Source organism: Nerophis lumbriciformis, linkage group LG13, assembly GCF_033978685.3.
Source record: "Nerophis lumbriciformis linkage group LG13, RoL_Nlum_v2.1, whole genome shotgun sequence".
In the NCBI taxonomy this organism is placed as follows: Eukaryota; Metazoa; Chordata; class Actinopteri; order Syngnathiformes; family Syngnathidae; genus Nerophis; species Nerophis lumbriciformis.
This window is the reverse complement of record NC_084560.2, coordinates 6,403,299-6,416,698: the sequence shown is the minus strand read 5'-3', so window position 1 is coordinate 6,416,698 and position 13,400 is coordinate 6,403,299. Positions and strand designations below refer to the sequence as shown.

Sequence of the window (13,400 nt, the reverse complement as noted above, 5' to 3'; positions counted from 1 at the left end):
TTAGTTACATTTAATGGAGAGTAACTTGTAGCTTAGTTACATTTAATGGAGAGTAACTTGTAGCTTAGTTACATTCAATGGAGAGTAACTTGTATTTTAACTACATTTAATGGAGAGTAAATTGTAGTTTAGCTACATTTAATGCCGAGTAACTTTTAGCTTAGTTACATTTGATTGAGAGTAACTTGTAGCTTAGTTACATTTAATGGAGAGTAACTTGTAGCTTAGTTACATTCAATGGAGAGTAACTTGTATTTTAACTACATTTAATGGAGAGTAAATTGTAGTTTAGCTACATTTAATGCCGAGTAACTTTTAGCTTAGTTACATTTGATTGAGAGTAACTTGTAGCTTAGTTACATTTAATGGAGAGTAACTTGTAGCTAGGTTACATTTAATAGAGAGTATCTTGGAGCTTAGCTTGCTACATTTTCCAAGTAGCAATTGCCCATCACTGCAAACTCGATAGTGGAATAAAACAATGTAAATATCTTTCTGTATTCCAAAAAAAATTAAAAATTTACATTGATGAAAAGATATGACTCAGTCTTCATTATTGTTTTAATTGTTTTAAAATTGAAATATGGCCATGAAGTCAATTGTTGTATTTGTGAGAAGAGGAAGCATATATTCTAACTTCTTTCCGCTCCTTTTTATTCATAATTGACTCTAATGCTGTGTTCATTGTTTATTTTTTCCCTTCTTTGTTTGATTTTATGAATGAAATAAACAAATGAACCGAGTTGACTTGAACATTGCGCAATAATATACATGTCAGGGTTGTGCGTGGAACTAAAACACCTTTTTATTGAGCGACACATTCAATCAGAGGTGACACAAGTCCAACATTTAAGAGCAATGTCTACATTGAAATGTCTTCCGCATGCAAAAAGGAGAAATAAAGAAGCAGAATTGTTGTGCTTTAGTTTCACACACAGACATGTGGGCGGGGCCAACCTCCGCAGCGGGCTGCCGTCCCGCCACGCCGCGCGCTGATTGGCCGGCGCTCTCCAAGGCGGAAGTGCGCGGAGCGGCGGGGATTCCCCGAGGGAAGTTCCCAGGTCCGCAAAGTAGGCTAAGTCTGTGTCAAAATTCAAAAAACAATCTTCGACATTTCCTCAGCGACCCCTCACTCGGCCCTGCTCGTGTGTTGCAACAACAACATGTCGCCTGCACGCTAACCCGGGCTTCTACAGGCACCGCGACCAAGGTAGGTAGCCGTGACGGCAGCGGCGCGAGGGATTCTTGTTATTGTTGTTAACTATACGCAACTTTGGACACTTTGGGTATTTTTACTCACATTTCTCACACTAATGTCTTCTTGCCTGTCTTGAGGACTTTTTGCTAAAGTAGTTTGCGAGCGGAAACAATGTATGGAAGTAGTTTGCGAGCGCAGACAATGTATGGAAGTAGTTTGCGAGCGGAAACAAAGTATGGAAGTAGTTTGTGAGCGGAAACAATGTATGGAAGTAGTTTGCGAGCGGAAACAATGTATGGAAGTAGTTTGTGAGCGGAAACAATGTATGGAAGTAGTTTGCGAGCGGGAAAAATGTATGGAAATAGTTTGCAAGTGGTCACAATGTCTGGAAGTAGTTTGCGAGCGGCAACAATGTATGGAAGTAGTTTGCGAGCGTACACAATGTATAGAAGTAGTTTGCGAGCGTAAACAATGTATGGAAGTAGTTTGCGAGCGTAAACAATGTATGGAGGTAGTTTGCGAGCAGAAACAAATGTATGGAAGTAGTTTGCGAGCGGGAAACAAGTATGGAAGTAGTTTGCGAACGTAAACAATGTATGGAAGTAGTTTGCGAGCGGAAACAATGTATGGAAGTAGTTTGCGAGCGGAAACAATGTATGGAAGTAGTTTGTGAGCGGAAACAATGTATGGAAGTAGTTTGCAAGCGTAAACAATGTATGGAAGTAGTTTGCGAGCAAAAACATTGTATGGAAGTAGTTTGCGAGCGGGAAACAATGTCTGGAAGTAGTTTGAGAGCGGAAACAATGTATGGAAGTAGTTTGCGAGTGGAAACAATGTATGGGAGTAGTTTGCGAGCGGAATCAATGTATGGAACTAGTTTGCGAGCGGAAACAATGTATGGAAGTAGTTTGCGAGCAGAAACAAAGTATGGAAGTAGTTTGCGAGTGGTAACAATGTCTGGAAGTAGTTTGCGAGCGGCAACAATGTATGGAAGTAGTTTGAGAGCGTACACAATGTATGGAAGTAATTTGCGAGCGTAAACAATGTATGAAAGTAGTTTGCGAGCAGAAACAATGCATGGAAGTAGTTTGCGAGCGGAAACAATGTATGGAAGAAGTTTGCGAACGGAAACAAATGTATGGAAGTAGTTTGTTTGCGAGCGGAAACAATGTATGGAAGTAGTTTGCGAGCGGAAACAATGTATGGGAGTAGTTTGCAAGCGGAATCAATGTATGGAAGTACTTTGCGAGCGGAAAAAATGTATGGAAGTAGTTTGCGAGCGGAAACAATGTATGGAACTAGTTTGCGAGCGGAAACAATGTATGGCAGTAGTTTGCGAGCGGAAATAATGTATAGAAGTAGTTTGTGAGCGGAAACAATGTATGGAAGTAGTTTGCGAGCGGAAACAATGTATGGAAGTAGTTTGCGAGCGGAAACATTGTATGGAAGTAGTTTGCGAGCGGAAACAAAGTATGGAGGTAGTTTGCGTGCAAAAACAATGTATGGAAGTAGTTTGCGAGCGGGAAACAATGTATGGAAGTAGTTTGCGAGCGGAAACAATGTATGGAAGTAGTTTGCGAGCGGAAAAAATGTATGGAAATAGTTTGCAAGTGGTCACAATGTCTGGAAGTAGTTTGCGAGCGGCAACAAAGTATGGAAGTAGTTTGCGAGCGTACACAATGTATAGAAGTAGTTTGCGAGCGGAAACAATGTATGGAAGTAGTTTGCGAGCGGAAAAAATGTATGGAAATAGTTTGCAAGTGGTCACAATGTCTGGAAGGAGTTTGCGAGCGGCAACAATGTATGGAAGTAGTTTGCGAGCGTACACAATGTATAGAAGTAGTTTGCGAGCGTAAACAATGTACGGAAGTATTTTGCGAGCGGAAACAATGTATGGAAGTAGTTTGTGAGCGGAAACAATGTATGGAAGTAGTTTGCGAGCGGAAACAATGTATGGAAGTAGTTTGCGAGCGGAAACAATGTATGAAAGTAGTTTGCGAGCGGAAAAAATGTATGGAAGTAGTTTGCAAGTGGAAACAATGTATGGAGGTAGTTTGCAAGCGGAAACAATGTATGGAAGAAGTTTGCTAGCGGAAACAAATGTATGGAAGTAGTTTGCGAGCGGAAACAATGTATGGAAGTAGTTTGTGAGCGGAAACAATGTATGGGAGTAGTTTGCGAGCGGAATCAATGTATGGAAGTAGTTTGCGAGCGGAAACAATGTATGGAAGTAGTTTGCGAGCAGAAACAAAGTATGGAAGTAGTTTGCGAGCGGCAACAATGTATGGAAGTAGTTTGAGAGCGAACACAATGTATGGAAGTAATTTGCGAGCGTAAACAATGTATGAAAGTAGTTTGCGAGCAGAAACAATGTATGGAAGTAGTTTGCGAGCAGAAACAATGTATGGAAGAAGTTTGCGAACGGAAACAAATGTATGGAAGTAGTTTGTTTGCGAGCGGAAACAATGTATGGAAGTAGTTTGCGAGCGGAAACAATGTATGGGAGTAGTTTGCAAGCGGAATCAATGTATGGAAGTACTTTGCGAGCGGAAAAAATGTATGGAAGTAGTTTGCGAGCGGAAACAATGTATGGAAGTAGTTTGCGAGCGGAAACAATGTATGGCAGTAGTTTGCGAGCGGAAATAATGTATAGAAGTAGTTTGTGAGCGGAAACAATGTATGGAAGTAGTTTGCGAGCGGAAACAATGTATGGAAGTAGTTTGCGAGCGGAAACAAAGTATGGAGGTAGTTTGCGTGCAAAAACAATGTATGGAAGTAGTTTGCGAGCGGGAAACAATGTATGGAAGTAGTTTGCGAGCGGAAACAATGTATGGAAGTAGTTTGCGAGCGTAAACAATGTATGGCAGTAGTTTGCGAGCGGAAACAATGTATGGAAGTAGTTTGCAAGCGGAAACAATGTATGGAAGTAGTTTGCGAGCGGAAACAATGTATGGAAGTAGTTTGCGAGCGGAAACAATGTATGAGAGTAGTTTGCGAGCGGAAACAATGTATGAAAGTAGTTTGCGAGCGGAAACAATGTATGGCAGTAGTTTGCGAGCGGAAACAATGTATGGAAGTAGTTTGCAAGCGGAAACAATGTATGGAAGTAGTTTGCGAGCGGAAACAATGTATGGGAGTAGTTTGCAAGCGGAATCAATGTATGGAAGTACTTTGCGAGCGGAAACAATGTATGGAAGTAGTTTGTGAGCGGAAACAATGTATGGAAGTAGTTTGCGAGCGGAAACAATGTATGGAAGTATTTTGCGAGCGTAAACAATGTATGGAAGTAGTTTGCGAGCGGAAACAATGTATGGAAGTAGTTTGTGAGCGGAAACAATGTATGGAAGTAGTTTGCGAGCGGAAACAATGTATGGAAGTAGTTTGCGAGCGGAAAAAATGTATGGAAATAGTTTGCAAGTGGTCACAATGTCTGGAAGGAGTTTGCGAGCGGCAACAATGTATAGAAGTAGTTTGCGAGCGTAAACAATGTACGGAACTATTTTGCGAGCGGAAACAATGTATGGAAGTAGTTTGTGAGCGGAAACAATGTATGGAAGTAGTTTGCGAGCGGAAACAATGTATGGAAGTAGTTTGCGAGCGGAAACAAAGTATGGAGGTAGTTTGCGAGCAGAAACAATGCATGGAAGTAGTTTGCGAACGGAAACAATGTGTGGAAGTAGTTTGCGAGCGGAAACAATGTATGGCAGTAGTTTGCGAGCGGAAACAATGTATGGAAGTAGTTTGCAAGCGGAAACAATGTATGGAAGTAGTTTGCGAGCGGAAACAATGTATGGAAGTAGTTTGCGAGCGGAAACAATGTATGAGAGTAGTTTGCGAGCGGAAACAATGTATGAAAGTAGTTTGCGAGCGGAAACAATGTATGGCAGTAGTTTGCGAGCAGAAACAATGTATGGAAGTAGTTTGCAAGCGGAAACAATGTATGGAAGTAGTTTGCGAGCGGAAACAATGTATGGGAGTAGTTTGCAAGCGGAATCAATGTATGGAAGTACTTTGCGAGCGGAAACAATGTATGGAAGTAGTTTGTGAGCGGAAACAATGTATGGAAGTAGTTTGCGAGCGGAAACAATGTATGGAAGTAGTTTGCAAGCGGAAACAAAGTATGGAGGTAGTTTGCGAGCAGAAACAATGTATGGAAGTAGTTTGCGAGCGGGAAACAATGTATGGAAGTAGTTTGCGAGCGGAAACAAAGTATGGAAGTAGTTTGCGAGCGTAAACTATGTATGGCAGTAGTTTGCGAGCGGAAACAATGTATGGAAGTAGTTTGCAAGCGGAAACAATGTATGGAAGTAGTTTGCGAGCGGAAACAATGTATGGAAGTAGTTTGCGAGCGGGAAACAATGTATGGAAGTAGTTTGCGAGCGGGAAACGATGTATGGAAGTAGTTTGCGAGCGGAAACAATGTATGGAAGTAGTTTGCGAGCGGAAACAATGTATGGAAGAAGTTTGCAAGCAGAAACGATGTATGGAAGCAGTTTGCGAGGGGAAACAATGTATGGAAGTAGTGTGTGAGCGGAAACAATGTCTGGAAGTAGTTTGCGAGCGGAATCGATGTATGGAAGAAGTTTGCGAGCGGAAACAATGTATGGAAGTAGTTTGCGAGCGCAGACAATGTATGGAAGTAGTTTGAGAGCGGAAACAATGTATGGAAGTAGTTTGCGAGCAGAAACGATGTATGGAAGCAGTTTGCGAGCGGAAACAATGTATGGAAGTAGTTTGTTAGCGGAAACAATGTATGGAAGAAGTTTGCGTGCAGAAACAAATGTATGGAAGTAGTTTGCGAGCGGGAAACAATGTATGGAAGTAGTTTGCGAGCGGAAACAATGTATGAGAGTAGTTTGCGAGCGGAAACAATGTATGAAAGTAGTTTGCGAGCGGAAACAAATGTATGGAAGTAGTTTGCGAGCGGGAAACAATGTATGGAAGTAGTTTGCGAGCGGAAACAATGTATGAGAGTAGTTTGCGAGCGGAAACAATGTATGGAAGTAGTTTGCGAGCGGAAACAATGTATGGGAGTAGTTTGCAAGCGGAATCAATGTATGGAAGTACTGTGCGAGCGGAAGCAATGTATGGAAGTAGTTTGTGAGCGGAAACAATGTATGGAAGTAGTTTGCAAGCGGAAACAAAGTATGGAGGTAGTTTGCGAGCAGAAACAATGTATGGAAGTAGTTTGCGAGCGGGAAACAATGTATGGAAGTAGTTTGCGAGCGGAAACAAAGTATGGAAGTAGTTTGCGAGCGTAAACTATGTATGGCAGTAGTTTGCGAGCGGAAACAATGTATGGAAGTAGTTTGCAAGCGGAAACAATGTATGGAAGTAGTTTGCGAGCGGAAACAATGTATGGAAGTAGTTTGCGAGCGGGAAACAATGTATGGAAGTAGTTTGCGAGCAGAAACGATGTATGGAAGCAGTTTGCGAGGGGAAACAATGTATGGAAGTAGTGTGCGAGCGGAAACAATGTATGGAAGTAGTTTGCGAGCGGAAACAATGTATGGAAGAAGTTTGCGAGCGGAAACGATGTATGGAAGCAGTTTGCGAGGGGAAACAATGTATGGAAGTAGTGTGTGAGCGGAAACAATGTATGGAAGTAGTTTGCGAGCGGGAAACAATGTATGGAAGTAGTTTGCGAGCGGAAACAATGTATGAGAGTAGTTTGCGAGCGGAAACAATGTATGAAAGTAGTTTGCGAGCGGAAACAATGTATGGCAGTAGTTTGCGAGCGGAAACAATGTATGGAAGTAGTTTGCAAGCGGAAACAATGTATGGAAGTAGTTTGCGAGCGGAAACAATGTATGGGAGTAGTTTGCAAGCGGAATCAATGTATGGAAGTACTGTGCGAGCGGAAGCAATGTATGGAAGTAGTTTGTGAGCGGAAACAATGTATGGAAGTAGTTTGCAAGCGGAAACAAAGTATGGAGGTAGTTTGCGAGCAGAAACAATGTATGGAAGTAGTTTGCGAGCGGGAAACAATGTATGGAAGTAGTTTGCGAGCGGAAACAAAGTATGGAAGTAGTTTGCGAGCGTAAACTATGTATGGCAGTAGTTTGCGAGCGGAAACAATGTATGGAAGTAGTTTGCAAGCGGAAACAATGTATGGAAGTAGTTTGCGAGCGGAAACAATGTATGGAAGTAGTTTGCGAGCGGGAAACAATGTATGGAAGTAGTTTGCGAGCAGAAACGATGTATGGAAGCAGTTTGCGAGGGGAAACAATGTATGGAAGTAGTGTGCGAGCGGAAACAATGTATGGAAGTAGTTTGCGAGCGGAAACAATGTATGGAAGAAGTTTGCGAGCGGAAACGATGTATGGAAGCAGTTTGCGAGGGGAAACAATGTATGGAAGTAGTGTGTGAGCGGAAACAATGTCTGGAAGTAGTTTGCGAGCGGAATCGATGTATGGAAGAAGTTTGCGAGCGGAAACAATGTATGGAAGTAGTTTGCGAGCGCAGACAATGTATGAGAGTAGTTTGCGAGCGGAAACAATGTATGAAAGTAGTTTGCGAGCGGAAACAATGTATGGAAGCAGTTTGCGAGCGGAAACAATGAATGGAAGTAGTTTGTGAGCGGAAACAATGTATGGAAGAAGTTTGCGTGCAGAAACAAATGTATGGAAGTAGTTTGCGAGCGGGAAACAATGTATGGAAGTAGTTTGCGAGCGGAAACAATGTATGAGAGTAGTTTGCGAGCGGAAACAATGTATGAAAGTAGTTTGCGAGCGGAAACAATGTATGGCAGTAGTTTGCGAGCGGAAACAATGTATGGAAGTAGTTTGCAAGCGGAAACAATGTATGGAAGTAGTTTGCGAGCGGAAACAATGTATGGGAGTAGTTTGCAAGCGGAATCAATGTATGGAAGTACTGTGCGAGCGGAAGCAATGTATGGAAGTAGTTTGTGAGCGGAAACAATGTATGGAAGTAGTTTGCGAGCGGAAACAATGTATGGAAGTAGTTTGCGAGCGGAAACAATGTATGGAAGTAGTTTGCGAGCGGAAACAATGTATGGAAGTAGTTTGCAAGCGGAAACAAAGTATGGAGGTAGTTTGCGAGCAGAAACAACGTATGGAAGTAGTTTGAGAGCGGAAACAATGTATGGAAGTAGTTTGCGAGCGGAAACGATGTATGGAAGCAGTTTGCGAGGGGAAACAATGTATGGAAGTAGTGTGTGAGCGGAAACAATGTCTGGAAGTAGTTTGCGAGCGGAAACAATATATGGAAGTAGTTTGCAAGCGGAAACAATATATGGAAGTAGTTTGCGAGCGGAAACAATGTATGGAAGTATTTTGCGAGCGTAAACAATGTATGGAAGTAGTTTGTGAGCGGAAACAATGTATGGAAGTAGTTTGCGAGCGGAAACAATGTATGAAAGTAGTTTGCGAGCGGAAAAAATGTATGGGAGTAGTTTGCAAGCGGAATCAATGTATGGAAGTACTGTGCGAGCGGAAGCAATGTATGGAAGTAGTTTGTGAGCGGAAACAATGTATGGAAGTAGTTTGCAAGCGGAAACAATGTATGGGAGTAGTTTGCAAGCGGAATCAATGTATGGAAGTACTGTGCGAGCGGAAGCAATGTATGGAAGTAGTTTGTGAGCGGAAACAATGTATGGAAGTAGTTTGCAAGCGGAAACAAAGTATGGAGGTAGTTTGCGAGCAGAAACAATGTATGGAAGTAGTTTGCGAGCGGGAAACAATGTATGGAAGTAGTTTGCGAGCGGAAACAAAGTATGGAAGTAGTTTGCGAGCGTAAACTATGTATGGCAGTAGTTTGCGAGCGGAAACAATGTATGGAAGTAGTTTGCAAGCGGAAACAATGTATGGAAGTAGTTTGCGAGCGGGAAACAATGTATGGAAGTAGTTTGCGAGCAGAAACGACGTATGGAAGCAGTTTGCGAGGGGAAACAATGTATGGAAGTAGTGTGCGAGCGGAAACAATGTATGGAAGTAGTTTGCGAGCGGAAACAATGTATGGAAGAAGTTTGCGAGCGGAAACGATGTATGGAAGCAGTTTGCGAGGGGAAACAATGTATGGAAGTAGTGTGTGAGCGGAAACAATGTCTGGAAGTAGTTTGCGAGCGGAATCGATGTATGGAAGAAGTTTGCGAGCGGAAACAATGTATGGAAGTAGTTTGCGAGCGCAGACAATGTATGGAAGTAGTTTGAGAGCGGAAACAATGTATGGAAGTAGTTTGCGAGCAGAAACGATGTATGGAAGCAGTTTGCGAGCGGAAACAATGTATGGAAGTAGTTTGTGAGCGGAAACAATGTATGGAAGAAGTTTGCGTGCAGAAACAAATGTATGGAAGTAGTTTGCGAGCGGGAAACAATGTATGGAAGTAGTTTGCGAGCGGAAACAATGTATGAGAGTAGTTTGCGAGCGGAAACAATGTATGAAAGTAGTTTGCGAGCGGAAACAATGTATGGCAGTAGTTTGCGAGCGGGAAACAATGTATGGAAGTAGTTTGCGAGCGGAAACAATGTATGAGAGTAGTTTGCGAGCGGAAACAATGTATGAAAGTAGTTTGCGAGCGGAAACAATGTATGGCAGTAGTTTGCGAGCGGAAACAATGTATGGAAGTAGTTTGCAAGCGGAAACAATGTATGGAAGTAGTTTGCGAGCGGAAACAATGTATGGGAGTAGTTTGCAAGCGGAATCAATGTATGGAAGTACTGTGCGAGCGGAAGCAATGTATGGAAGTAGTTTGTGAGCGGAAACAATGTATGGAAGTAGTTTGCAAGCGGAAACAAAGTATGGAGGTAGTTTGCGAGCAGAAACAATGTATGGAAGTAGTTTGCGAGCGGGAAACAATGTATGGAAGTAGTTTGCGAGCGGAAACAAAGTATGGAAGTAGTTTGCGAGCGTAAACTATGTATGGCAGTAGTTTGCGAGCGGAAACAATGTATGGAAGTAGTTTGCAAGCGGAAACAATGTATGGAAGTAGTTTGCGAGCGGAAACAATGTATGGAAGTAGTTTGCGAGCGGGAAACAATGTATGGAAGTAGTTTGCGAGCAGAAACGATGTATGGAAGCAGTTTGCGAGGGGAAACAATGTATGGAAGTAGTGTGCGAGCGGAAACAATGTATGGAAGTAGTTTGCGAGCGGAAACAATGTATGGAAGAAGTTTGCGAGCGGAAACGATGTATGGAAGCAGTTTGCGAGGGGAAACAATGTATGGAAGTAGTGTGTGAGCGGAAACAATGTCTGGAAGTAGTTTGCGAGCGGAATCGATGTATGGAAGAAGTTTGCGAGCGGAAACAATGTATGGAAGTAGTTTGCGAGCGCAGACAATGTATGAGAGTAGTTTGCGAGCGGAAACAATGTATGAAAGTAGTTTGCGAGCGGAAACAATGTATGGAAGCAGTTTGCGAGCGGAAACAATGAATGGAAGTAGTTTGTGAGCGGAAACAATGTATGGAAGAAGTTTGCGTGCAGAAACAAATGTATGGAAGTAGTTTGCGAGCGGGAAACAATGTATGGAAGTAGTTTGCGAGCGGAAACAATGTATGAGAGTAGTTTGCGAGCGGAAACAATGTATGAAAGTAGTTTGCGAGCGGAAACAATGTATGGCAGTAGTTTGCGAGCGGAAACAATGTATGGAAGTAGTTTGCAAGCGGAAACAATGTATGGAAGTAGTTTGCGAGCGGAAACAATGTATGGGAGTAGTTTGCAAGCGGAATCAATGTATGGAAGTACTGTGCGAGCGGAAGCAATGTATGGAAGTAGTTTGTGAGCGGAAACAATGTATGGAAGTAGTTTGCGAGCGGAAACAATGTATGGAAGTAGTTTGCGAGCGGAAACAATGTATGGAAGTAGTTTGCGAGCGGAAACAATGTATGGAAGTAGTTTGCAAGCGGAAACAAAGTATGGAGGTAGTTTGCGAGCAGAAACAACGTATGGAAGTAGTTTGAGAGCGGAAACAATGTATGGAAGTAGTTTGCGAGCGGAAACGATGTATGGAAGCAGTTTGCGAGGGGAAACAATGTATGGAAGTAGTGTGTGAGCGGAAACAATGTCTGGAAGTAGTTTGCGAGCGGAAACAATATATGGAAGTAGTTTGCAAGCGGAAACAATATATGGAAGTAGTTTGCGAGCGGAAACAATGTATGGAAGTATTTTGCGAGCGTAAACAATGTATGGAAGTAGTTTGTGAGCGGAAACAATGTATGGAAGTAGTTTGCGAGCGGAAACAATGTATGAAAGTAGTTTGCGAGCGGAAAAAATGTATGGGAGTAGTTTGCAAGCGGAATCAATGTATGGAAGTACTGTGCGAGCGGAAGCAATGTATGGAAGTAGTTTGTGAGCGGAAACAATGTATGGAAGTAGTTTGCAAGCGGAAACAATGTATGGGAGTAGTTTGCAAGCGGAATCAATGTATGGAAGTACTGTGCGAGCGGAAGCAATGTATGGAAGTAGTTTGTGAGCGGAAACAATGTATGGAAGTAGTTTGCAAGCGGAAACAAAGTATGGAGGTAGTTTGCGAGCAGAAACAATGTATGGAAGTAGTTTGCGAGCGGGAAACAATGTATGGAAGTAGTTTGCGAGCGGAAACAAAGTATGGAAGTAGTTTGCGAGCGTAAACTATGTATGGCAGTAGTTTGCGAGCGGAAACAATGTATGGAAGTAGTTTGCAAGCGGAAACAATGTATGGAAGTAGTTTGCGAGCGGAAACAATGTATGGAAGTAGTTTGCGAGCGGGAAACAATGTATGGAAGTAGTTTGCGAGCAGAAACGACGTATGGAAGCAGTTTGCGAGGGGAAACAATGTATGGAAGTAGTGTGCGAGCGGAAACAATGTATGGAAGTAGTTTGCGAGCGGAAACAATGTATGGAAGAAGTTTGCGAGCGGAAACGATGTATGGAAGCAGTTTGCGAGGGGAAACAATGTATGGAAGTAGTGTGTGAGCGGAAACAATGTCTGGAAGTAGTTTGCGAGCGGAATCGATGCATGGAAGAAGTTTGCGAGCGGAAACAATGTATGGAAGTAGTTTGCGAGCGCAGACAATGTATGGAAGTAGTTTGAGAGCGGAAACAATGTATGGAAGTAGTTTGCGAGCAGAAACGATGTATGGAAGCAGTTTGCGAGCGGAAACAATGTATGGAAGTAGTTTGTGAGCGGAAACAATGTATGGAAGAAGTTTGCGTGCAGAAACAAATGTATGGAAGTAGTTTGCGAGCGGGAAACAATGTATGGAAGTAGTTTGCGAGCGGAAACAATGTATGAGAGTAGTTTGCGAGCGGAAACAATGTATGAAAGTAGTTTGCGAGCGGAAACAATGTATGGCAGTAGTTTGCGAGCGGAAACAATGTATGGAAGTAGTTTGCAAGCGGAAACAATGTATGGAAGTAGTTTGCGAGCGGAAACAATGTATGGGAGTAGTTTGCAAGCGGAATCAATGTATGGAAGTACTGTGCGAGCGGAAGCAATGTATGGAAGTAGTTTGTGAGCGGAAACAATGTATGGAAGTAGTTTGCAAGCGGAAACAAAGTATGGAGGTAGTTTGCGAGCAGAAACAATGTATGGAAGTAGTTTGCGAGCGGGAAACAATGTATGGAAGTAGTTTGCGAGCGGAAACAAAGTATGGAAGTAGTTTGCGAGCGTAAACTATGTATGGCAGTAGTTTGCGAGCGGAAACAATGTATGGAAGTAGTTTGCAAGCGGAAACAATGTATGGAAGTAGTTTGCGAGCGGAAACAATGTATGGAAGTAGTTTGCGAGCGGGAAACAATGTATGGAAGTAGTTTGCGAGCAGAAACGATGTATGGAAGCAGTTTGCGAGGGGAAACAATGTATGGAAGTAGTGTGCGAGCGGAAACAATGTATGGAAGTAGTTTGCGAGCGGAAACAATGTATGGAAGAAGTTTGCGAGCGGAAACGATGTATGGAAGCAGTTTGCGAGGGGAAACAATGTATGGAAGTAGTGTGTGAGCGGAAACAATGTCTGGAAGTAGTTTGCGAGCGGAATCGATGTATGGAAGAAGTTTGCGAGCGGAAACAATGTATGGAAGTAGTTTGCGAGCGCAGACAATGTATGGAAGTAGTTTGAGAGCGGAAACAATGTATGGAAGTAGTTTGCGAGCAGAAACGATGTATGGAAGCAGTTTGCGAGCGGAAACAATGTATGGAAGTAGTTTGTGAGCGGAAACAATGTATGGAAGAAGTTTGCGTGCAGAAACAAATGTATGGAAGTAGTT

General features: G+C 42.6%; 1 protein-coding gene across 1 annotated transcript in view; it reads left to right on the top strand.

Moving 5' to 3' along the window:
- Positions 1–1,017: 1,017 nt before the first annotated feature.
- tank (TRAF family member-associated NFKB activator) overlaps positions 1,018–13,400 on the top strand; it is a 65,511-nt gene continuing 53,128 nt past the window's right edge. Inside the window, exon 1 of the mRNA XM_061970651.2 lies at positions 1,018–1,210. The gene's annotated coding sequence lies outside the window, so the exon portion shown is untranslated. The remainder of the gene's footprint in view (positions 1,211–13,400) is intronic.